We start from the raw sequence: 24,456 nt of genomic DNA, 5'->3' as shown, positions 1-24,456 counted from the left end.
AAGATGTAAACAACCATGCATGAGAAGCGCTTATTAGGCGGAAGGGATCCGACAGCCGATCAGTCCCAGTCATTCCACCAAGAAGGAGGTACACGGCTCGTGTTGTCTGTAGTCCAACCATGCGTAGGCAGTCAGTACCGCGGTTCGATCGCGTCCGCATTGTTGGTTTCTGCCAGGAAGGGTTTTCAACAACGGAAGTGTCCAGGCGTCTCGGAGTGAACAAAAGCGGTTTTGTTCGGTGATGGAGGAGAAACAGAGAGACAGGAATTGTCGATGACATGTCTCGCTCTGGCCGCCCAAGGGCTACTGCCGCAGTGGATGACCGCTACCAACGGATTATGGCTCGGAGGATCCCTGACAGCAACACCACCACGCTGAATAATGGTTTTCGTGCAGCCACAGGACGTCGTGTTACGACTTAAACTGTGCGCAATAGGCTGCATGATGCGAAACTTCACTTCCGACGTCCATGGCGAGGCCCATATTTGCAACCACGATACCATGAAGTGCAGTACAGATGGGCCCAACAACATGCCGAATGGACCGCTCAGGATTGGTATCTCGTTCTCTTCACCGATGAGTGTCGCATATGCCTTCAACCAGACAATCGTCAGAGACGTGTTTGGAGGCAACCCAATCAGGCTGAACGTCTTAGACCCACTGTCCAGCAAGTGTTGCAAGGTCGAGGTTCCCTGCTGTTTTGGGGTGGCATTATGTGGGGCCGACGTACGTCGCTGGTGGTCATGCAACGCGCCGCAACGGCTGTACGATAGGGAATGCCATCCACCGACCGACAGTGCAACCATATCGGCAACATGTTGGCGAGGCATTCATCTTCAAGGACGACAATTCGGAGCCACCATCGAGTACATCTTGTGGATGACTTTATTCCGTATAACGACATCGCTCCACTAGAGTGGTCATCATGTTCTCCAGACATGAACCCTATCGAACATGCTTGGGATAGACTGAAAAGGGCTGTGTATGGACGATGTGAGCCACCAACCACTCTGAGGGATCCACGCCGAATCGACGTTGAGGAGTGAGACAATCTGTCCAACAGCGCCTTGATGAACTTGTGGATAGCATGCCCGACTAATACAGGCACGCATCAGTGCAAGAGGACGTGCTACTGCGTATTAGAGGTACCTGTGGACAGGACCACCACCTCTGAAGGTCTCGCTGTATGGTGATACAAAACGCAAAGTGTGGTTTTCATGAGCAATAAAAAGGGCGGAAATGATATTTATGTTGATCTATATTCCAATTGTCTGTACAGGTTGCTTAACTCTCGGAACCGAGGTGATACAAAACTTTTTTTTATGTGTGTACTTTCGCTGATCAATTGAAGTACATCGAGATGAAAAAGTCGTGGCATACAATCTAATATCATGTCGAACCTGCCGACCGCTGTGGCCGAGTGGTTCTAGGCCCTTCAGTTTGGGACCGCGCTGCTGCTTCGGTCGCAGGTTCGAATCCTGCCTCGGGCATGGATGTGTGTGACGTCCTTAGGTTAGTTAGGTTTAAGTAGTTCTAAGTCTAGGGGACTGATGACCTCAGATGTTAAGTCCGATAGTGCTCAGAGCCATTTGAACCACGTCGAACCTCCCTTTGCGCGGCGCAGTGCAGCATCTCGAACTGAAATGGACTCAACAAGTCGTTGGAAGCCCCATGTAGAAACATTGAGCCATGCTGCCTCTAGAGCCGTCCATAATTGCGAAAGTGCAGCGGTGCAGCATTATATGTGCGAACTTTGTGTCCCATAAATTTTCGATGGTATTCATATCGGGCGACATCGATGGCCAAAACGTTTCGCTTCAATTGTCCAAACCAATCGCGAACAGTTGTGGCCCGGTGACGTGAAGTTCATGAATGGCTGCAAACGGTCTCCATGTAGCCAACCAACCATTTTCAGTCAATGATCGATTCAGTTGGACCAGCGGACCCAGTCCATTCCGTTTAAACTCAGTCCATACCATTATGCAGCCACCACCACCTTGCAAAGTGCCTTATTGACACCCTGAGTCCAGAGCTTCGTGGGCTCTGCGCCACACTCGAAACCTACAGTCAGCTTCGAAATCGGGACCCATTTGACCACGCCACGGTTTTCCAGTCCTCTAGGGTGCAATCTGTATTGTCACGAGCCAGGAAAGTCGCTGCAGACGATGTCGTGGTGTTTGTAAATGCACTTGCGTCGGTCTTCTGCTGCCATAGACCTTTAACGCCAAATTCCGCTGCACTGTCGTACGTCCCACATTGATTTCTGCGGTTATTTCACGGAGTGTCGACCATTGCTTTGACCTTGGTGAGATGTAATGCCTGAAATTTGGTAATCTGGGCATACTCTTGACACTGTGGATCTCGGAATACTGAATTTCCTAACGATATCTGAAATGTAATATCCCATGTGTCTAGCTCCAACTATTACCATTCCGCGTGCAAAGTCTGTTAATTCTTGTCGTGCGGCTATAATCATGTCGGACATCTTTTCAGGTTACAAATATCATCTCTCGCAATGCACTACCATTATATACCTCGTGTACGCGACATTTCCGCCATCTTTATACGTTCATGTACCTATCCCATAACTTCTGTCACCTCAGTGACCCAAGGATTCTTCTCAATTTTCATTGTCCGACGCTTGTCTGTCCAAATTCCGTCATTGCACTTTTTAGAAATGTCCATTCCTCTTCAACTCAGGTGCCTGCTTTGGTTTTTACTATAGCAGTATCTATAGCTTCAGAGGATTTCGAATGTACATGACTACTTCACTACTTTAGTTAAAAATGTGTGTGAAATCTTATGGGACTTAACTGCTAAGGTCATCAGTCCCTAAACTTACACACTACTTAACCTAAATTATCCTAAGGACAAACACATACACCCATGCCCGAGGGAGGACTCGAAACTCCGCCGGGACCAGCGGCACAGTCCATGACTGCATCGCCTTAGAACTATTACAGTATTCTGCTTCTTTGCAAGTTGGTTATCCCGGACGATTCGCTTTAACTTCAGTCTACTCTTAATCATTATTCAATTGCGATCGGTGTCTATGTCTGCACCTGGTTATACTTTACAATCCAATATCTGATTACGGAATCTGTCTGACCTAAATGTAATCCAGCAGGAACCTTCTGTATCTCCAGGCTTTTTCCAAGTACACCGCATTATCATGTTGTTTGTCAACAATGCTTTTACTATTACGAGCTGAAACTTATTGCAGAACTCAATTAGTCTTTCTCCTCTCTCGTTCCTACTACCGACCCCTTTCTCCCATAACCTTTTTTTCTACTCTTTCCCAGAAGCCCGTATTCCAATCCCCCATGACTATTAGATTTTTATCTTCTTTTACATACTGAATTACCCGTTCAGCATTCTCAAGTCCTTTCTGTGTATCTTCTGCTTGTGGTGTAGGTACGTATATCTGCGCTATTGTTGTGGCCATTCGTTTGCTTTCGACCCATAGTAACTCATACTCTGCCCTACTTTCCGATTCACAAAGAATCCTCCTCCCGTTATACCATTTTCTGCAGCTATTAATATTACCATATACTCATCTGACCAGAAATCATTGTCTTCCATTTTACTCCCCTGACACCCACAATATCTAGTTCGAGCCTTACTATTTCCCTTTTAAGATTTTCTACCTTCCTTAGCAAGTTCAAACGTCAGACATTTCCCGCGCCGACACGTAATATGTTGCCTTTCCATTGCCTATTCAATCTTTCACGCATGGTTAGCTCCTCCTTAATATTTGAATGGGGTAGTAAACATTAATCTTACGCCAATCAAAAGTGCACCATGATACTTTTCAATTACAGTCCACATGTACTGCGGGTATGACCCGTGTATTTTTAATCCAGTCGTTTCCATGGCCTTCTGCATCCTCACGTCATTGATTTTTCCGACTTGTAGGGGGCAGAATCTCACCCCAAGGGCAAGAGACTGACCCGAAAATGTTCATTATTAGTGGCCGGGTTAGAAGCCGCGGCCCAGTGCGTTTCGATTAGCAGTCATAGACGCATCCCCCACACCAGGTCTACCCCTGCGAAACAAAAGAAATTTTGACTAGCCTCCTGCTGCTCGTGCGAACTATAAGTATTGACGAACTGATATTGTGCCATAAACTTCAAAGTTTTGCGAAACAACTTCTATGTGTAGTCATCTCTTTGGATGGGCAGTCTAAAGTCACGACAAAGGTAGAAGCACAGAAAATAATGAAATGAAATTTTTCTCGTAGTAACACAACAAACAAATCGTTTGAACAAAAATCTTTTATATGTTGAATTTATCCACAGGGAGAAACATAATAATATGACTGAGGTTAGGGTGTAACTCCTCATGGACCTTTAAGTTATTAGGAAATATTGCATGCAAAGGAAGGATGAAATCAGAAATTAGAATATGCACAGAAATTTTCCTTGTATCACATGGAGGCATTTTGTAGCACTAGGGGAAACTTATATCCGGATGGAGAATAGATTTTGAACTCTGATACTGCTAACACTGTGTCTAGCGTCTTAAGCACTGTATCACTTTTCTCAGTCATTATTACTGAGCTGATGTTATCCGCTGTCAAACGATAACTGTGTAGGCAAAAATCTTTCAGATGCCTTTGTATGAACGATGATGTTACGAAGACACTAACTGGTTCAAAATGAAAACAGATTTGGAAATATGGAAACCTAAAACTGCTCTTAATCTGAAGACTGCTTTGAGCAACGTGATACTTTGCTGGGAATGGTTTTGCCTTCTTCTATCGTTTTAATTGACCTACCCTGCCAATTTTAGGATGCTGTTTAGCGTTGACCCTGATCCAAAACGCATCTTCACATTTTTCACATCATTGACACATGTGAAACCTTTGGATCAACGGAGGGAGGTACCCTGGACCTGACACCCTCGTAGCAACCAAGCCACAATGAGAAGAAAATAATAATCATTTACCAGAACGTCTAATTAGTGAATATTTTATGTTGGGACAAAGTATGTAATAGAAGGACAACAGTTCGATGTTTAAAACCGTTAAGAACAATAGGTTTCAATTCGAGTGACACTCGGGACAGCAGAAAACAGTTCACAATTGCAGTAAGTGATCTGAATGATTTGTGACCGGTCCTTATAGTGACTGTATGGCCTTTTAGGTACGATGCATTTTCCAGTGCTTCAATTGCAGACATGTGTGCGATTGCACAGTATATCGACTGTGACCTTTTTCGAGCAGAGGACATTGTTGTAAGGTTCGATGTTCCAAATGGTTCAAATGGCTCTAAGCACTATGGGACTTAACATCTGAGGTTATCAGTCCCCTAGACTTAGAACTACTTAAACCTAACTAACATAAGGACATCACACACATCCATGCCCAAGACAGGATTCGAACCGGCGACCGTAGCGGTTGTGCGGTTCCGGACTGAAGCGCCTAGGACCGCCCGACCACAGCTGCCGGCATCCATAGTTCTCAGTAAATCATGTGAGAGAAAAGGCAAGCTGAGTTTCACACGAGCGATGCTCTCTACAACCATGCTGATTCGTGGACATAAGCTTCTCAGTCTCAATGAAGTTTATAATACTGTAAATGAGAATATGTTCAAGGATTCTGCAGCAAACAGAAGGTTAGGGATATTGGTCTGTAATTTATCGTGTCCGTTCTTTTATGCTTCGTATATACTGGAGTCACCTGCGTTTTTTTTCAGTCGTTTGGGACTTTGTGCTGGGCAGGAGATTCACCATAAATACAAGCTGGGTAAGGGGCCAGTGCCGTTGAGTACTCTTTGTACAATCGATCTGCGATTCCGTCTGGACCTGGCGATTTATTTGCTTTTAAACCTTTCAGTTGTTTCCCTTCGCCAGATATGCTTATTACCATGTCGTCCATATGGGAGTTTGTCCGATGGTCAAGTTATGGTATGCTTGTACGATTCTCCTGCATGAACGATTTCTTGAACGTGAAATTTAAAACTTCGGCTTTCGCTTTGCAATCTTCAATTGCGAAACCCAAATGGTCAACAAGGGACTGAATGGAATCCTTAGACCCGCTTAGCGATTTTACGTACGGTCAGAATTTTCTAGGGTTCTCTAACAGATCTTTTGCTAACATGTGACGGCGGTAGTTGTTGCAAGCTTCGCGCATGTATCTTTTCACAGACGCAGGAATCTCTACTAACCCGCTTGTCGGCATCTATGCGTTCTCTTTTGAACCGAGAGTGCAACAGTTTCTGCTTCCTCAGCATCCGCCGAGTTTCGTTATTAAACCATGGTGGGTCTATTCCAATATTGATCCACTTGCTAGGCACATAACTCTCCAGACCACGATTTACAATCTGCTTAAACTCTGTCCATAATTCCTCTGCACCCATCTTACTGGAACTAAGTGATACCAGTTCACTAAGTGAGACGTTAATAACAGCGTATCTGATCCATGTAGGAGAAATACTCTCTTAGTCTTTCTAATTGATTTATTAACTTTCGTAATCATAGTTGCTACTGACGTTGTAGATAAGAATTGACCTATTTGTAGCTGCAAGGTCTAAGATATTTTCACTGCACGTGGGCTGCCGAGCTAACTGCTCAAGACGATTTTCAGAAAGCAGGTTCAAAAGTATTTCGCATGAATCCGTAGACATCCCAGTGTAAGTATCCTCCAACTGATCTGGGTATTTACGGGCTATTGGCCGTAGACTTTCTTTGAATGACTCCAGAACAGTTACAGCAGAATCGGGTTGCCGGTAAAAAGTCGAACAATTAACTTGGTTTCACCAACGCCTGACATACGCGACCAGATGACTTTACTGTCACATTCAACTTCGACCTCAATGGAGACTATATTTTTGTCAACTGAAATGAACACTCCCCCTCCCATGGCCTTTAATCTGTTTTCCCGTTATACTTCCACGACTCAACAAATGTCTCAGAGTTTTTCACTTCGGGTTTCAGCCAGTTGTCGGTATCAAGATTAATCAGAGCTAGGGAACTTTCCTAAAAGGCAGTAAATTCGGAAACTTTTATTACGAATACTTCGACAGCTTACTGATGAAATGATGCCAACCGAAGTGTCTTTATTCTGAACGCCGTCTGACTTCCCTTGCTGCTTATCGACTGGCGAGTTTTCATCAGAGCTCCTCAATCTTGTGTCGAGCCTAAAAAACCTTCATGTGCACTCTACAGGTACTCTGACACCCGAGTAGCTGCTTCCTTTGTGTAATGCACCCCTGACCTATCAAGGGGAGTCCTACAAACCTCACACGATAACGCATGTCTAGAAATCTGCAGCAAGACCATATATGTGTTATAGGTTTTTACAACTTTGTGAATTGTGAATAATTGTCATTGTTCATATGCTACAGGTGTACTACCTGCATTTTTCATGTTCCCCTTTCTTTTAACTGGGGGCTCATACTTCTTATATGGCATGATGACCTTGGCGGGTAACTCTTCACCACCTCCCAACCCGACAGTGGTCCGTGATGGCTCGGATATTAGTGGGTTATCGAAGGGGGGGGGGGGGGGGGGCTGGTGGTGGTGCTGGTGCTGGTGAATTTCTCGACCAGTCTAGCAATCATGAACTTTGCGATCATGAGAAGGGAGCAGACGTGGTATTTGTTTAAATAAAGACGCAACTGATACTGTTCTATTCCTGCTAAAAGCAATGAAAACAACAATACGGGTTGCATCGGTGAACTGCTCAATTGAAAAATTAGGACAGGTGCCGTCTAGTTCTGACAGCCAGCAAACTGGCCATCATTTCTCACCATTTAGAAGTTATGGTAAGTGGTGTTCAGGGGTGAAATGTGGGCTCCAAATTTTGAAGTGATTTAGCACAATGCTGTACGATATTTGTGTTGGCCTGTTTTAATGGTGACATCAGCAGGGATTGCTCAACTTATGACACGCAGGTCAGAATATCCCTACAGCTCTCTACAGGCATGTTATTTCCTTTTGTCCTAACATCGTCGACTCTGACGTCATAAAACTGCTGCAGTACTGTAGGTCAGCCATCTTGGATTCTGACATCACACTAAGGCCGTGACAGTAACCCAAATACATCGTCTCGAATTCTGGCGTCGTAGAGTTGCACCATTGTGCTGTGTTATCACGCTGAAACATCATCTTTAAATTTTGAATTTCCTGAGACTTTATGCCTGGGGAATTAGCCATATTTTATAAAGAGGGCAACTGGCTTTTGTCAGAGGTGGGTGGTGGTAGGGGCATCCAACAACTCATCGAAGACATAATTGGTGGTGTCATTGGTGATTTACTTTGTCCCTGAACTCCCTTTGCTATGCTACTCATTTCTTCTCCTAATAATGCCATTAGCACCAGAGACAAAAAATAATTATAACAGAAAGATAAACTCATTGCAAGTATCGATAATTTAGTTCGACAAGTCGTGTACATTCTGAATGGCCGAGGAACAAAATGTTATATTATACCAAAGGAATCTCAGGAAAGCACTTGAATCGAAATATGCGTATTCGGACATCGACAATATTGCAGCAGCGGGATCAGCATGTCCGATAATCACCCGCATACAGTACAGTGTAATCAGTCGTCCGACAAATATCTCCATACAGTATGCCGTATTAGTGCTCCCACGTTAGTGAGTGGAGTGGGCGGAGCTTGTGCGTCAGAACACTCCAGTTCGAAAGCATACATTTTTTTATTTCCCAGTTTTAGACTGTGTAGTATTGTATTATGCTTCTTATTCGCTATACAGTAATTACAGCACGTCTTACACAAAACACGCGAAATTATTATATACTAATATAATAATGAGACTGCAGTGAAAGACACGGTGTCACTAAAAGTGTCCTTAAAACATTACACCTGGCTGCTCTTACTCTGTGTGGTATGTACAAGGCGTGTTTTTTTAAGTAAGTACCGTTTTGAAATTAAAAAGAGACGTGCTAAGATACCTCAATAATTTTATTTTTACATGAAAATCTGTACCTTAATCTACTTTTCTACATAATTTCTGTCAATATTGAGGCACTTGTCTTTTGAATACCCTCCACATAGAAGCCTGCCGCCTGACTTGTTAACCTCTGCATCACCACTGTTTTGACTTCGTCATCGTCTTGAAGACGCTGACCGCCCAGGTGTTTCTTCAAGTGCAGGAACAGACGGTAGTCACTGGCCGCAAGATCGGGGCTGTACGGAAGATGATCTAGAATTTCCCATCGAAAAGATGTGGTGAGATCTTTGGTCTGATTCGCCACATGCGGATGGGCTGTTGCTTTGATTCTGGTTTGACGTAGGCCACCCATGTTTCATCGCCCGTAACAATTTGGTTTAAGAAATCATCACCGTCGTTGTGGTACCGCTCAAGGAAAGTCAATGCTCTGTCTAAACGTTTGGTTTTGTGCACATCCGTCAACATTTTCTGTACCCAACGCGCGGACAATTTTCGGTAATTTAAGTGCTCGTCGGTCACAACGCTGTACAAAACACTACGAGAAACATTAGGAAAGTCATCCCGCAAGGAGGAAATCGTAAAGAGTCTGTTTTCTCTCACCTTATTGTTCACTTCCTGCACCAAACTTTCATTAACGACTGAAGGACGCCCACTCCGTTGTTCATCATGCACAGTTGTGCGTCCATCTTTAAATGCTCTCACCCACTTTCTTACCATTCCATCACTCATAATGTTTTCTTCGTAAACTGCACAGATCTCACGATGAATATCTATCGCTTTTAGGTCTTTAGCGCTAAGAAATCTTATAACAGCCCGTAATTCACAGTCGGCGGGACTCACGATTATCGGAGGCATCTTAAACACTCAGTACACAAGGTAAACAAGGAAGAATCGGACTGTAATGGCGTCAGTGCGTAGATTAAGGTACAGGCTTTCATTTAAAAATAAAATTATTGAGATATCTTAGCACTTTTTTTAATTTCAGAACGGTACTTACTTAAAAAACACGCCTCGTAACTTTAATTGTAACCTCCCAACAGAATTCCTTCTCATTTGAAACCTCCCTACAAAATTCTTTTCACATTAACCTCCACACAAAATTCTTTCTGATTTAATCTAAGCTCAAAATTCATTTACATTTAGCGTAACCTCAAAACAGAAAAATTCCTAAACCTCTCAACAGTAAAAAATTATAATTATGTCGTTCACATTCGGTGTAACGTCCCAATAAAAGAATGAATTCAGTAACCTGGTAATAAAACATTGTAACTAAACTCTCAATTAAATTGTCACTCACTTACGACATTTCAATAATTCAGTGTGAATTTAACCTGGTAAATTTTGGACGACAGCATTGCTGCGTCATGGCCGTGAAAGATCATTCTGAATAAAAAAAGGAAAAATTCTTACCTCCATGAAGTCGCCGGATACATCTGCTCTTACAATAAATTTTTCCGGCACAGCTCTGTGCAATGCTGGCCGACCTATCTGTCATTTATGAAAGGAAGCAACTGATTTTTCTATTGCAATAATCGGGATGATTATGGATGGGAGAAATTAGTAAGTTCTTTAAATTGAAATGAATGGTTGTTAAAAGTTACTTTTTATGAGGAAGATTATTATTACGAGATTTTTAAAACATTTACATGGGACTTACATTAATACTCAGGCTCCGACATCGCTGCACCGCGACCGGGCCAGCCAACACGATACACCATAGCAGACTCCAGACTAGCAACAACTTACTGCTACAGCTACACAGTTCCTACTGCAGTCAACACTGCTCTCTGGTCAGAGATTTTCTTATACCTTGCACATTGCAGGAGCAATACACCTCTTACATAATATCTACGCGTCTGTAAGTTTTGTAATTATTTCTGTCCTACGACTGAGCGCAGTGACTGATGGGAGCGAGCGTAAACGTCTTTACTGAAGCCGAGTGTCAGCTTGGAGTGCGGGAATAATGACTCAGTTGTAACTAATTTTTACTCTTCACTGGTGTTTCTGACATGTCTCATTAAGGGGCTCCGGAAAGGCTCAAAATCATGAAAAGTTCAATTTTTACTTTTTTGCGTTTTCTGAATCTGCAGACTATTACCTTTTAATAGATATATAATTTATTCAATTCCGAAGACTACAACTATTTTTAAATTTTTTTTGAAATGTGTTCTACATGGGCGTGACCCACTGTGGCGCTGTTAAACTGCTGTCAAATGGTGTTATTATTAACGTCCGTGTTCATCAGCTACATTTTAGTGATGTGAGACAATGTATGTGTTGTGGCTAACCTGTGATGGTTCAATATATATCGCTGGTGTGATTGTCGATTGTTTCATGTTTATTTACTCTGTCGTTATCTCGAAAATATTCGTAATTAATTTTGTTTCTTGAGTCTCTGTTTTGTTGAAGTATAATAATGAGTAAAAGTAAAGTTATTAGAAATCCTCTGAAGGCTTTTAAGAAAAGGAGAAATGTTGGAAAGCCAAAGGTATGTGTTATTACTGTAAACAATAAAGACGATAACCAAGTGAGTGAACCTAACCTCTCAAGTACACCTGCCCATAGCAGTCAAAGTGGGAAAGAAAATACTTCACAGAAGAAGCTTGGTTCAATGAGTGAAAACTATGAATGTTTTATGGGCGAATCGGATGTGAATGAAATATTTGATATGTCGGTTCTCAAAGGAATTTTTTCAAACTGTGTAAGATGTATTCACTGTAGTGAAGTTGGTCTGGAACTCTCCATAATAAAGCACGTAGGACTTGCTAGTGAAATACAACTGAAATGTGATAAGTGTTCATACATGACCACCTTTTGGAACAGTGTTGCAGTAACTGCAACTGAAGAAAATGGTAGCAAAATCTACGAACACAACAACGAGCGATGCTTGCTTTAGACAAGGAACGCCTTCGGGCTGCAGACAGGGCTGTAAAGAGTCTAGAAATACAAGGAAGAGTAAACAGGAGGAGGAACAAGAGGAAGCTGGAGGAGGAGTTTGCAGAGGATGAAGATAATCCATCCTATGGACCTGGAATGCACTAAAAAGTTAATCCAATCTTTGTCGCTCGATTCCTAAAATCTTTTATTTTCTCATACTAATTACATGTTTTCTAAGGATCTTCCGAACATATTTGTTTCAAACTTTCAGTAAATGTTACACAGTACCTTCTGCATAATTTAACACAGCCTTTTTCCAAAAAACTGTATGTTGTGTCTAGACAAGACAGCCTAGACACAATGAGAGTAATCCGAAAGGCACGCGCTAAGCCAAAGCAGGGTGCGTGAGGTCTGAAACAGGATACGTTATGAATGCTATAAAGAAAAGTACGTAGCTTCTGGTATACTTAACTTTAATCCATCCTTGGTACATCGCTATTGACGATATAAGTGAGACTCCTTAGATACAAGCTATGTAGGCTAATGGCGCCTTGCTAGGTCGTAGCCATGAACTTAGCTGAAGGCCATTCTAACTATCTGCTCGGCAAAGGAGCGAGGCTTCGTCAGTGTAGTCGCTAGCAAAGTCGTCCGTACAACTGGGGCGAGTGCTAGTCCGTATCTCGAGACCTGCCTTGTGGTGGCGCTCGGTCTGCGATCACACAGTGGCGACACACAGGTCCGACATGTACTAATGGACCGCGGCCGATTTAAAACTACCACCTAGCAAGTGTGGTGTCTGGCGGTGACACCACACTGTATATTTTTGAATATATAAATAAAAAATTGCAAAAAAATGTTGTGAATTTTCATTACAATTGAAAAAGAATCATCTTTAATAACTGAACTAAAATTTTGTAAAATCCCTGTGTTAAGTTGTAGCCCATATTCCAATAAATAATCTGTGAAAAGTTCAACTTCCTACCTCAAATACTTTGTGAGGAAAGATGTAATTTATAAGCGTTATTTTAACATTGCAAGTATAGGGCGTTCCGGAGCCCCTTAACAATTATTATTTTCAACGTCAAAAATTTTGTTCTTTTAGGATATGTATCGTTTAAGAAACAATGTGTCTTACGGAATTATTGGGAACGTCAAAGCAAAAAAATGAAAACGTTGCGCCTACACCCGGAACTGAAAATTCAAATTCGAGTATACTAACGCAAAAGTGTAGTAACTGTAGTAACTAGACGGCTTAACTAAACAGTCTATGAACGCTTCTTCGATACTGCGAAACGAACCTCTTCTAGTGCAAGCTCTATGCTTTCCATATTTTGGGAAGGGGTAGTATGGAACGAAACAAGAAAAATGCTCAGCAAACACGGTCTCGAAAATGCACATCTTAAGTACTATGAGCACTTGTTCATCTTCGCTTCTGTGAAACATCTCTTCTACTGAGCAAGTACTCATAGCTCTTAACGTATGCCATTTAGAGCTCACGTTTACTTCCCAATTTTTTTTTTTCTTTTTTTGGTCCATACTACATCATCCTAAAACAGGAAAAACAAAAAACTTGCAGTACAAGAGATTTGTTTAACCCTGTCGTATCTCTAAATATCGAGCATTGTTCCTGGCGCACCCTGTTTACATTAGAGAAAGAGAGAGAGAGAGAGAGAGAGAGAGAGAGAGAGAGAGAGAGAGAGAGAGAGAGAGAAAGAAAGAGAGGGAGATAGAGAGTGAAATTTAAATTTTTCTACTAAGTCTGCACGAAAGAATTAGCGGGCAGCTTTATAGTATATCGTGTGCACGGTGTATGTGTGTGTTTGTGTGTGTATGTGTGTGTTTGCGTGTTGTAAGAGCTTTTACAGCCGAAATGTCAGGTCTTCGTTTTGTAACAGGCGTCAAATGTTATGTCCTGTGCAAGCAAGTTTACTAAGAGAAGTAAGTTCACAACTGTTTTGTGTAATAGTGACAATTCCATCAAATAAAACAGTAAAATCGCTCCACCCCGATAAGTTAGAAACAGCTGGGACGTTTTTTTTAATTCTGTAAGCTTGTCCTGCGCTAGCACAGAGAAGTGACCTCATCCAGTGACCGTTGGGTGAAGGTGACCTGACATTTCTTTATCGTGTTCGTAAAAGGTCACGTCCAAAGAAAGCCCCGATGGCCACGGTGCCTCACTTCTGGATGGGAGGAGAAAAATGGAGGCGTAAGGGCGACCAGAACCTAAAGTTAACAGGAGGTTTAGCGCATCCTGTCTCAATGCTTTTGCACCGTTCTCGAGGTTCTACTACTGAAAAAATACCTGCATCTTCGGTGGACCAATATCATTGTTTTCTCAGAAAATCAGTAACATTGAAACAAGCAATATCACTGGCTAGCTGCCTATATTATTGCGTGCAGTATTTCGATTTGTTTTGTGCTGCTGTCTGAAACTTAAGTTGGCAAGCAAACAGCATAGCCATTCGTTTGAGTGAACTCCGAAAAATCCCATTGTGATTTCTTGGATGTCTTCAAGAGACTTAATCGTTCAAAAATTCAGTTTTAATTGAGTATGAATACAAAGACACTTACTTTTCCACCGATATAAACTGAGCGCTGTTATTTGTGAATGAATGGGTTGGTGCGTAAGTTTAATAAACACAACAGATACACGTAACAGAGACTTTAATCGTAAATAATATATTCTCCTTCACTATTTACAATAATCTGCCAACGCTGGGGCAACTTTACGATTCCTAGACTGTAGAAGTCGGGTGCTTTTGGCGGGAAGAACTCGCCAAACCATGTTCGGAGAGCATTTTCATCCGGAAAGGAAGTTGTAACACCGAAAATGCAGGATGCATGGCACCTGCTACCGATATATGAATTTTTTTTAAATTGTATATAAATATTTGTAATTTAAATGCTTTCTTTTAATAAGTAAGGACATTTCTTCACTGTATGTGTACATTTAGGTAGAAGTCTGTTGACGTTTCATTGTATTTATCTGTATTTTACTGTGAAACTTATAAGCTCTGGGAAAAAGCCAAAGGAATTGTTATTTGCATCGAATAGCAACGATAATAGCAGTGCTTGTGCGTTGTAAAATCTTTGGTAGGGGGTTGTTGCGTGGACCGCTCGGGGAGAGCGGGAGACGGGTTCCAGCGCTTGTAGTGTGCGGAAGTGTGGTGTTAACGCTCTCGCAGTAGACAGTACAATTTCGGCGGCATCATGTACGCGCGCCGGCCAGATGACTAGTAGCAGGAGGAAGGACAGTGGACGGGCGGATGAGGCTGTATTAATTACAATTGCCTGTTCCTCTAATTAGCCGTGGCTCCACAAGATACTACCGTCTTCAACAACGGAAGCAGTTCCGGCTCCGAGTTTCGACGAACGCGCAGCACTTAAGTGGTGGTGGTGGTGGTTAGTGTTTAACGTCCCGTCGACAACGAGGTCATTAGGGACGGAGCGCAAGCTCGGGTTAGGGAAGGATTGGGAAGGAAATCGGCCGTGCCCTTTCAAAGGAACCATCCCGGCATTTTGCCTGAAACGATTTAGGAAAATCACGGAAAACCTAAATCAGGATGGCCGGAGACGGGATTGAACCGTCGTCCTCCCGAATGCGAGTCCAGTGTGCTAACCACTGCGCCACCTCGCTCGGTAGCACATAAGTAAGACTGTTCATTGGCAGAAAGTATTAATGGCTGACCCAGCAGCAGAACTGAATGTGATGTGATTAATGAACTTTATTTAAATAATAATCAGTTAAATTCAGGGCGATTGTGCCCTCATTGCCCCCAAAACATTGTTACCAAGCCGGGTCCTTGTTCCCTTTTTTCTTTATATGCTAACTGAAGCTTGAGAGTCTATCACTGGAAAAAATCCAAATCTAAAGAAAATGCACAAATTAAGAGTGCGGAAGTTTTATTTATTTTACATGTGGCTTGGAGCACATGACAGTTTGGTTTGGTACGTATTCTAGTATTTAATTCTCTTCAAGTCAGTAAAAAAGACTCGGTTGTTCAGACAATAATATGAAATCCAATTTGAAAATTAAGTAACTGCAAAGTAAGAAGTGCTTGCCTTTCTCTAAATTTCTCTGATGACGTTATGTTGAGATCTCTGAAAGTCATTGTTCACGTAACGAAGTTCAGTACTAACACTGAAACGTCCCCGTTGAAAAATTGTACCTGACTGTGCTTAAACTGACACACAATATTTTGTTAGCGCAACGCAATCTGACTTTCAAAATTCCCTACAAAAGAATGGCCCTGACTAACATTAAACTATACCTTTCACAAATCACATACCTCACAAAAATCTTCGCTGCTCAAGCTACTGCAATACAGCGAGCGCCACTACTGCCAGCTAAATAAAAGATTCAAACTATGGAAGGCACTAACTACTGATATGGATAGTTAGCAAATGAAAGATATTAATAGAGAACAAACAATGTATTTACCTTGATATCATCATATATAAATATAGCAGTTCATGACAAATTTCAAAACTCCGCCATCTCTCTCCCCACATCCACTGCTGCGCAACGCTACGTGCTGTTCACAGCCAGCTGCCTAACACTACAATGGCGAGTATTACAACAATGCAAAGCAGCCACAGACTGCACACAGCACAGCCAGTGATTTTCATACAGAGGTGGCGTTACCAATAAAAAAACCTAAACAGCCTACTTACAACACAGTTTAAGTGGATATTTTCAAATTATTACTCGATGGCCTTTTTCAAAATTTAATGATAAACTTAACGTAAAAGTGACTTCTCAGTTTTCTTTATCATTACATACTCACTTAAAATTAGTGTCGAAAAACGTGACAACCTTCAGTTGCCACGTCAGTGTTTAATAATAAATGTTTTTCTTTCCCATCATCTTGTACAGGATTTTGGATGTAAATCGCCCTAGTGGGCTGGCGACCGTAATTATTTCGTTTCCGTTCATTAGTGTAACTTTTGGATTCATGATCAGTGGTAGCCCCTTTCTGTCCAGTGTTGTTCGTGAGTGAATGAACAAAATTAATTTTTCCAAATTTTAGACCTGTTCGGTTTAATTACTTTTTTTTAAATTTTAGTAGACTTTTCTATCAGAAAGATCGGTTTTGGTGTTTTAGCTCTCTGGGGCACCCTGGGATGCTCTGTGGGCTGCTCAATAGATGTCGAGCACAGTCTCTGATTGGTTGTCTTGGTTTTGGCGCGCGATTCAAATTACGTTTGAGCAACACGCTACCTAGTATTACTAGGAGCGTGTTGCTGGAAAACTCACTTCCGGTGCGATTGCGCAAGCTGATAAGAGTCCACATCCGCTGCGTGCGCCAGGACTGATGCTATAAATAGCACACTGTTCTCTCTAGCGCATTCACTCGGTTTGAGTGAATAGCCACTGAGGCACTGCTTCTATCAATGATGCGTAAACGTTGTTTTCGTCGTCACCGGCGAATGCTGGTTTACAAATCACTTGTCAATGTGGACGGCACTCTTGGTGCTTCGACATCTTCTGCGAAGGGTAAAAAGAATGAAGTAAGAGGAATAGGTAAAACTACTCAATTTGTTCTTATTCATGGACCTACTTTATTTTGTGGTGCGAAGTTAAATTTTTCTTTAATGAAAGTTTCTTGTTCTTCCAGTTTGGGTAACGGATGGATTACTTATCGGTATTACTTCTTCGGGAAAGATAGCCTTATCCAATTAGGTATCCACGGTCATATTTTATATCGCAAGCAGGATAGGTCGATTAGGAAGGGGGAGGTTACAAAGTTTCTTGAAGGTTGCCCGATAGAGAGCGGAAACGTCAAAATCTGAGGGCTCAAGGTGAGACGAATACTTTGGGTGCTGAATGGCTTCCCAAGTGTATAGTGTGTTTGTCAGTCTAGCAGAATAAGAGCGGGCGTTATCGTGGAATAGCATCACTTCACTGGTCTTCTCGGACTGCGTCTGCAAGACATCTTAGTTGTTGAAAATAATGTCAGCAATGATGGTTACATCTCTAGGGAAGAAATTCGTACCTCACCACATCGTCGCTGTTCCACCAGAGGCATAACAATTTCTGTGAATGAATGCTGCTTTTTTGGGCTCAACTATTCCTTTCTTTTTCTTGTGTTAGCACAAAGATACAACTACTCGTCGCCATTAACGACACTGCATAGTAACGGTCGGTGTTGTCCACGAGTCAATTGATGACGAGCAAGCAAAGATGTACTTGTGTCCACGCGCAGATTTTTGTGATTTTGGCTTACAGCATGCGGTTTTTCAATCTTCACCACTGCATGTGAGTGTCACACGATGGTAGAATGATCACAGTTCATCACATTTCGCAGTTTTCGAGTAGACTGACGTAATCATTCTGGATTAATGCGTTTAAACGAACTGCACAAAATCCCAAAGTTCTTCCGGAATGTGGAGAGTCACTTATGTCCACACTATCCTCCTCAAAACGAGAAAACAATTTTCTCGCCGTTTTCTGTCCAATGGCACTATCCTCACACATGCCGCAAATGTTTCTGGCTGCCTGCGCTATTGTCTCAATTTGGAACTCCACTTTCAGCGTCCCCAGCTTCACACACTACTTCCAAATGACAATATATTAACTCAAATAGCAACATTGAACTACAAATAAAAATGAAAATCGATATATAAACCAATACCAACCGGAATACCAACATGCAAAGCAAAAATGCTTCCAATTCATCCATCAACCAAATACAGAGGAGTCCAAAAAAAATGTATCCACTGTTTAAAAGTCCATAACTTGCAAACTAATTGACGGAGTTGTCTCATTTTTGGTGAAATTGTAGCTTAAAATCCAGTTTAAAGACATCACTATAGGTGCTCGAAATGGTCACCATTAACATCCACACACAAACGATGCCGCCGAACTGCAGCACGAACTACCGACTGCAACGTGTTCAGTTGGATATTTGCACATGAATGTACGATGGATTCTCGAAGTTCATCCAATATGCTTCTGTCGATAAACGACGTCCTCTAGTGTTCCCCACAGGTAAAAGTCCAGAGGAGTTAGGTCTGGGTAACGTGGTGGATACTCCACAGCACCTTTACGGCCTATCCATCTTCCTGGTAGATTTTCGTCGAGATACGCCTCAACACGATTTTGGTAGTGGGCTGGGGCACCATCTTGTTGAAAGTAAACTCTTCCGTCTCCGAACAAGTCTCGGATGGCAGGTAAAATGGATATCTCAAGCTTCTGAAGGTACACCTCACTGGTAACTGTGCGGTCAAAGAAGAATGGCCCAATCAAGCCCCGGTAAGACAACCCACACCACACGTTTACTCCTAGAAAATTCACGGATTTGTCTACATGGACGTTCGGATTTTCGGCGGCCCAGTAGATGCAATTGTGGCGATTTACTGTACCATTGAGTTTGAACTGTGCCTCGTCAGACCACACAATCATCTCTGCAAACTCTTCATCGTTGCGTACCATGTTAGTAAACCACTCGCAGTACTCCATTCTACGATCTGGGTCGTCGTCGTTCATTGCGTGTAGCAATCGTGGGATGTAGCACTTCCACTCTGCTGTCTTCAAAATTCACCGAACACTTGAGCGACTCACTCCTGTTTCACGGGCACACTGTCTCACAGACTTCTGTGGTGAGCTAGTGAATTGTTGTAACATACGACGGGAGTTAGCTGGCCTTGTTACTGTTACAGGTCGTCCAGATCGTTGTTTAACACAGCCTTCGGCTTCAAATTTGTCTCGAATGCGACGAATCGTTACACGTGTCGGTGGCTCTGTTTGATACTCATTTCGCCATTGCCGTTGAACCTCATTAATGTTTTCGTACTCAAAATACCACTTCAAAATGGACTTCCATTCATCGAATGTAAGCCTTGCGCCAGTCATGTTTACTCGAGTGACTAGGTGCAACTAAGAACAAAACACTAACTATCTGGCGACAGTCATCTGACAAAACAAAACAACGTCATACAACGCTTGTGTGGCGATTGCCGGAACGACAAACTATTACATTACCAAAGGTGAGACAACTCCGTCAATTAGTTTGCCAGTTATGGAGTTTTAAACAGTGGATACATTTTTTTGGACCCCTCTGTAGTTACATTATTCAAACAAGACAGATTTTACAGACAACAAAGGGAATGGAAGACAAGAAAGGGAAGCAATTAGTTACGGCGTAACAAAGCTGCAATTGCTCTTTGCGTCCTCTTAATATTTTCCGTAAATTCAGCTTTCTGTCCCGGGCAGCCGAACAATATTCAAGAATCGGTGAATGAAACTTTTGCCTGTGACCTCCTTCGCTGGTGATTACACTTTATCCGATTTAATTTCACTTGATTTAATTTCATTTACTTTCATGCAATGAACTCTCCCCTGTTATAGCACGAAACTGGTCTATATGTAGCAGAATGGAAGCCTCGAGACATTTAATGATTTTCATAAAATCCGAAATTACTGGGATTTTCGGCAAAGTCTTTCACTAGTGTATGGCGGTAAAAGTTGTATGCTTCGGGCACAGGCACCAATTTTTGCTAACTTTCGACTGTCGACACTTCTGTGTTCTTTTTTGTGTCGAAAGCGAACAATTTCTGTTTTCTCAGTATTATTTGAATTCTTCTATTGAACTGCGATGGCTCTTTTCCGTCCTTAATACATTTATTTGGCGCAAACTTCTTCAGAGAGCGATTTGCCGTCAGTAGTCGGCTAGAGCGCTTCAAAATAGCACATAGTCGCTGCAGAACGAAAAATTTCCTGTACCACCGGTAGAGTTAATGGCGCTCCACCTTAAATCACTGTGGTAGCATAGTACTCGAAACTTGACGGTTGAGGCAGTTTCGAGAGATTGATGGGTCGTAGTGCAGTCAAATTCTGTCTTCCCCCTTCCCCTCTTTCTCCTATATTACTTTCCATTTATTTATTTGTTCATGTAATTTTGCTTATCGAATAGTCTGTCAGTCTTTGGAATGCAATGATCGTCCACAAGTCTTCCTTTACTTCGCAACAACCTTCTAAAAACGTGACATTAGCACCGGTTTAAGGCAAAAGTGACAGAAGAGGCTGCTTGGGTGCCAATCTGAGAGTGGTACCAGAGACACCCAATCGCAAAATTTGTGTACGGGGTATGTCATAATTAGTAGTGCAAGCTGACACGGATGAAAGTTTATAACAATAGAAGCAACAACGTTACTGTAAACACCGATCTGCAAGCAAGCTGTTTTCGAGGTAATTGCAGAAATGTGGTTACGAGCCACCACAAAACTGGCCTAGTTAGTACCAGTGTATGCAAACCTTTCGATTGAATCACCTCTAACTGGGCTCTAATTTGTTTCAAACACCACCTTAACTTGAGCAACGTTGCGGAATGTGGTACAAGAATGATGGGGCACAACCTAATTTTGCAACTAATATATCTAACTTGAAAATACGGTCCAAGAAGGAAACGTCAGTATAAAATTTGATGATATTTTTCACATTTTTTTCCCATTTTTTCCAGTGTAAACCGAAATAATATGTAGTTACTGAATTAAAAAGTTTCATTATTAAACTAAAAACCAACTGAAATTTTATATTTTCATTCTGTTCACTCTGTTTCACCCTCACAAAACCAAAAGGGGGGAGGGGGGGCGAGCACTTCATGTCCACCTTTTGAAAATACTGTAATACAGTGATATACTTTATATAGTAACATTTTAAAAAAATATATTACTTTTAATGACTTCTCACAGCAGATTACGTAATTGTTTTACATTTTTCAATAAAATGTAACCTAAAAACATAAGTCCTAATAGTGAATGTGACTTTTCGCAACAAACATCATGTTCAAATTTTAAAATTCGGGGCCCTATTTATATATTTCAACACTTTTAGAAGTATGTTGTGCGTAAAACTCAAAGACAATAAAAAATTGTGTTTTTTAAATTGTTTTTGGGATGGTCATAAAGAACTCCTCCACTATATATAGGGTGGTCCATTGATAGTGACCGGGCCAAATATCTCACGAAATAAGCATCAAACGAAAAAACTACAAAGAACGAAACTCGTCTAGCTTGAAGGGGAAAACCAGATGGCGCTATGGTTGGCCCGCTAGATGTTGCTGCCATAGGTGAAACGGATATCAACTGCGTTTTTTTTTAAATAGGAACCCCCATTTTTTATTACAAATTCGTGCAGTACGTACAGAAATATGAATGCTTTAGTTGGACCACCTTTTTCGATTTGTGATAGATGGCGCTGTAGTAGTCACAAACGCGTAAGTACGTGGCATTACGTAACATTCTGCCAGTGCGGACGGTATTTGGTTCGTGATACATTACCCGTGTTAAAATGGACCTTTTACCAATTGCGGAAAAGGTCGATATCGTGTTGATGTACGGCTATTGTGGTCAAAATGCCCAACGGGCGTGTGCTGTGTATGCTGCTCGGTATCCTGGACATCATCCAAGTGTCCGGACCGTTCGACAGATGGTTACGTTATTTAAGGAAACAGGAAGTAAGTGTTTAGCAACATGTGAAACGTCAACCACGACCGGCAACGAATGATGATGCCCAAGTAGGTGTTTTAGCTGCTGTCGCGGCTAATTCGCACATCAGTAGCAGACAAATGGCGCGAGAATTGGGAGTCTCAAAAACGTCGGTGTTGAGAATGCTACAAAAACATCGATTGCACTCGTACCATATTGTTATGAACCAGGAATTGCATGGCAACGACTTTGAACGTCGTATACAGTTCTGCCACTGTGCACAAGAGAAATTACGGGACGATGACAGATTTTTTGCACACGTTCTATTTAGCGACGAAGCGTCATTCACCAACAGCGGTAACGTAAACCGGCATAATATGCACTATTGGGCAACGGAAAATCCACGATGGCTGCGACAAGTGGAACATCAGCGACCTTGGCGGGTTAATGTATGGTGCGGCATTATGGGAGGAAGGATAATTGCTCCCCATTTTATCGATGGCAATCTAAATAGTGCAGTGTATGCTGATTTCCTACGTAATGTTCTACCGATGCTACTACAAGATGTTTCACTGCATGACAGAATGGCGATGTACTTCCAACATAATGGATGTCCGGCACATAGCTCGCGTGCGGCTGAAGCGGTATTGAGTAGCATATTTCATGAGAGGTGGATTGGTCGTCGAAGCACCATACCATGTCCCGCACGTTCACCGGATCTGACGTCCCCGGATTTCTTTCTGTGGGGAAAGTTGAAGGATATTTACTATCGTGATCCACCGACAACGCATGACCACATGCGTCAGCGCATTGTCAATGCATGTGCGAACATTACGGAAGGCGAACTACTGGCTGTTGAGAGGAATGTCGTTACACGTATTGCCAAATGCACTGAGGTTGACGGACATCATTTTGAGCATTTATTGCATTAATATGGTATTTACAGGTAATCACGCTGTAACAGCATGCAGAAATGATAAGTTCACAAAGGTACATGTATCACAGTGGAACAACCGAAATAAAATGTTCATACGTAGCTATGTTCTGTATTTTAATTTAAAAAACCTACCTGTTACCAACTGTTCGTCTAAAATTATGAGCCATATGTTTGTGACTATTACAGCGCCATTTATCACAAAGCGAAAAAAGTGGTACAACTAAAACATTCATATTTCTTTACGTACTACACGAATATGTAATAACAAATGGAGGTTCCTGTTTAAAAAATCGCAGTTGATATCCGTTTGACCTATGGCAGTGCCATCTAGCGGGACAACCATAGCGCCATCTGGTTTCCCTCTTCAAGCTAGACAAGTTTCGTTGTTTGTAGTTTTTTCGTTTGACGCTTATTTCGTGAGATGTTCGTCCCGGTCACGAACAATGGACCATCCTGTATAGACATTACCGAAAATGCGTTCGTATTGCTAAGTTTGTGGTAAAAGATATTTTCAGTATCTCTAGATAATCTTATACGCCAGCATATATTTAAAAATGATTTTGTTAATAAAAATTAACAACAATTAACGAAATTTGTATTTTTTTAAATTTATTGTGATGGGCACAAAATAATCTTCCTTTGGTAGTACGCATTACGGGAAATGCGATGGTAGTGGTGTAATTAATAGAGGACATGTTTTTATTGACGCTAGATGAATACAACAGGTATGGTACTATTTGCTTTCACTAACAGTTTTTGAAGACCTCAGTAATTATATTAAACGTAAATGAATTGTTTCTTATCTTGGACTTGTTTAAAGGAAAAACGCACTATTTACAGAGATTTAGATTTATTTTTAAAGGCTCTACCAAGAGCCCAAGGAAAGGCAATCTATGGCTGAAAGGGTGAGGGGTAAGCGGTGGGGAGGGAGGCGCTAAATGATGTCGCTTGTGTGGAAAAAGTGTAAAATCTTCTCGAATCGGCCCTTCGTGACATCTACATGTACGAGTGCGAATAGGCTCAGAATTTTGTAATGAGCGATACTAGATCGCGACGAATAGAAATTCCTTAAAATTTTGTACATTCATACACAAAATATCATTTGGCATTACCAGCCTCAGATTTCTTCTTTCAAATCAAGTTGGTGCCTTAGCAGTATACTGCGATATTACTGAATATAGGAGACGCTCGGTACCTGCGATCCACCTAGGGATTTGGTCGCCATTTTGATGAATGGAGTCCACGCACGCCGCACATTAGGACTGGAGGCGGACACGGCAGAAAGGGGGACGAATATCGC

Source organism: Schistocerca piceifrons, chromosome 3 (genome assembly GCF_021461385.2).
Source record: "Schistocerca piceifrons isolate TAMUIC-IGC-003096 chromosome 3, iqSchPice1.1, whole genome shotgun sequence".
In the NCBI taxonomy this organism is placed as follows: Eukaryota; Metazoa; Arthropoda; class Insecta; order Orthoptera; family Acrididae; genus Schistocerca; species Schistocerca piceifrons.
The sequence above is the reverse complement of the archived record's forward strand: the minus strand, read 5'-3'. Positions refer to the sequence as shown.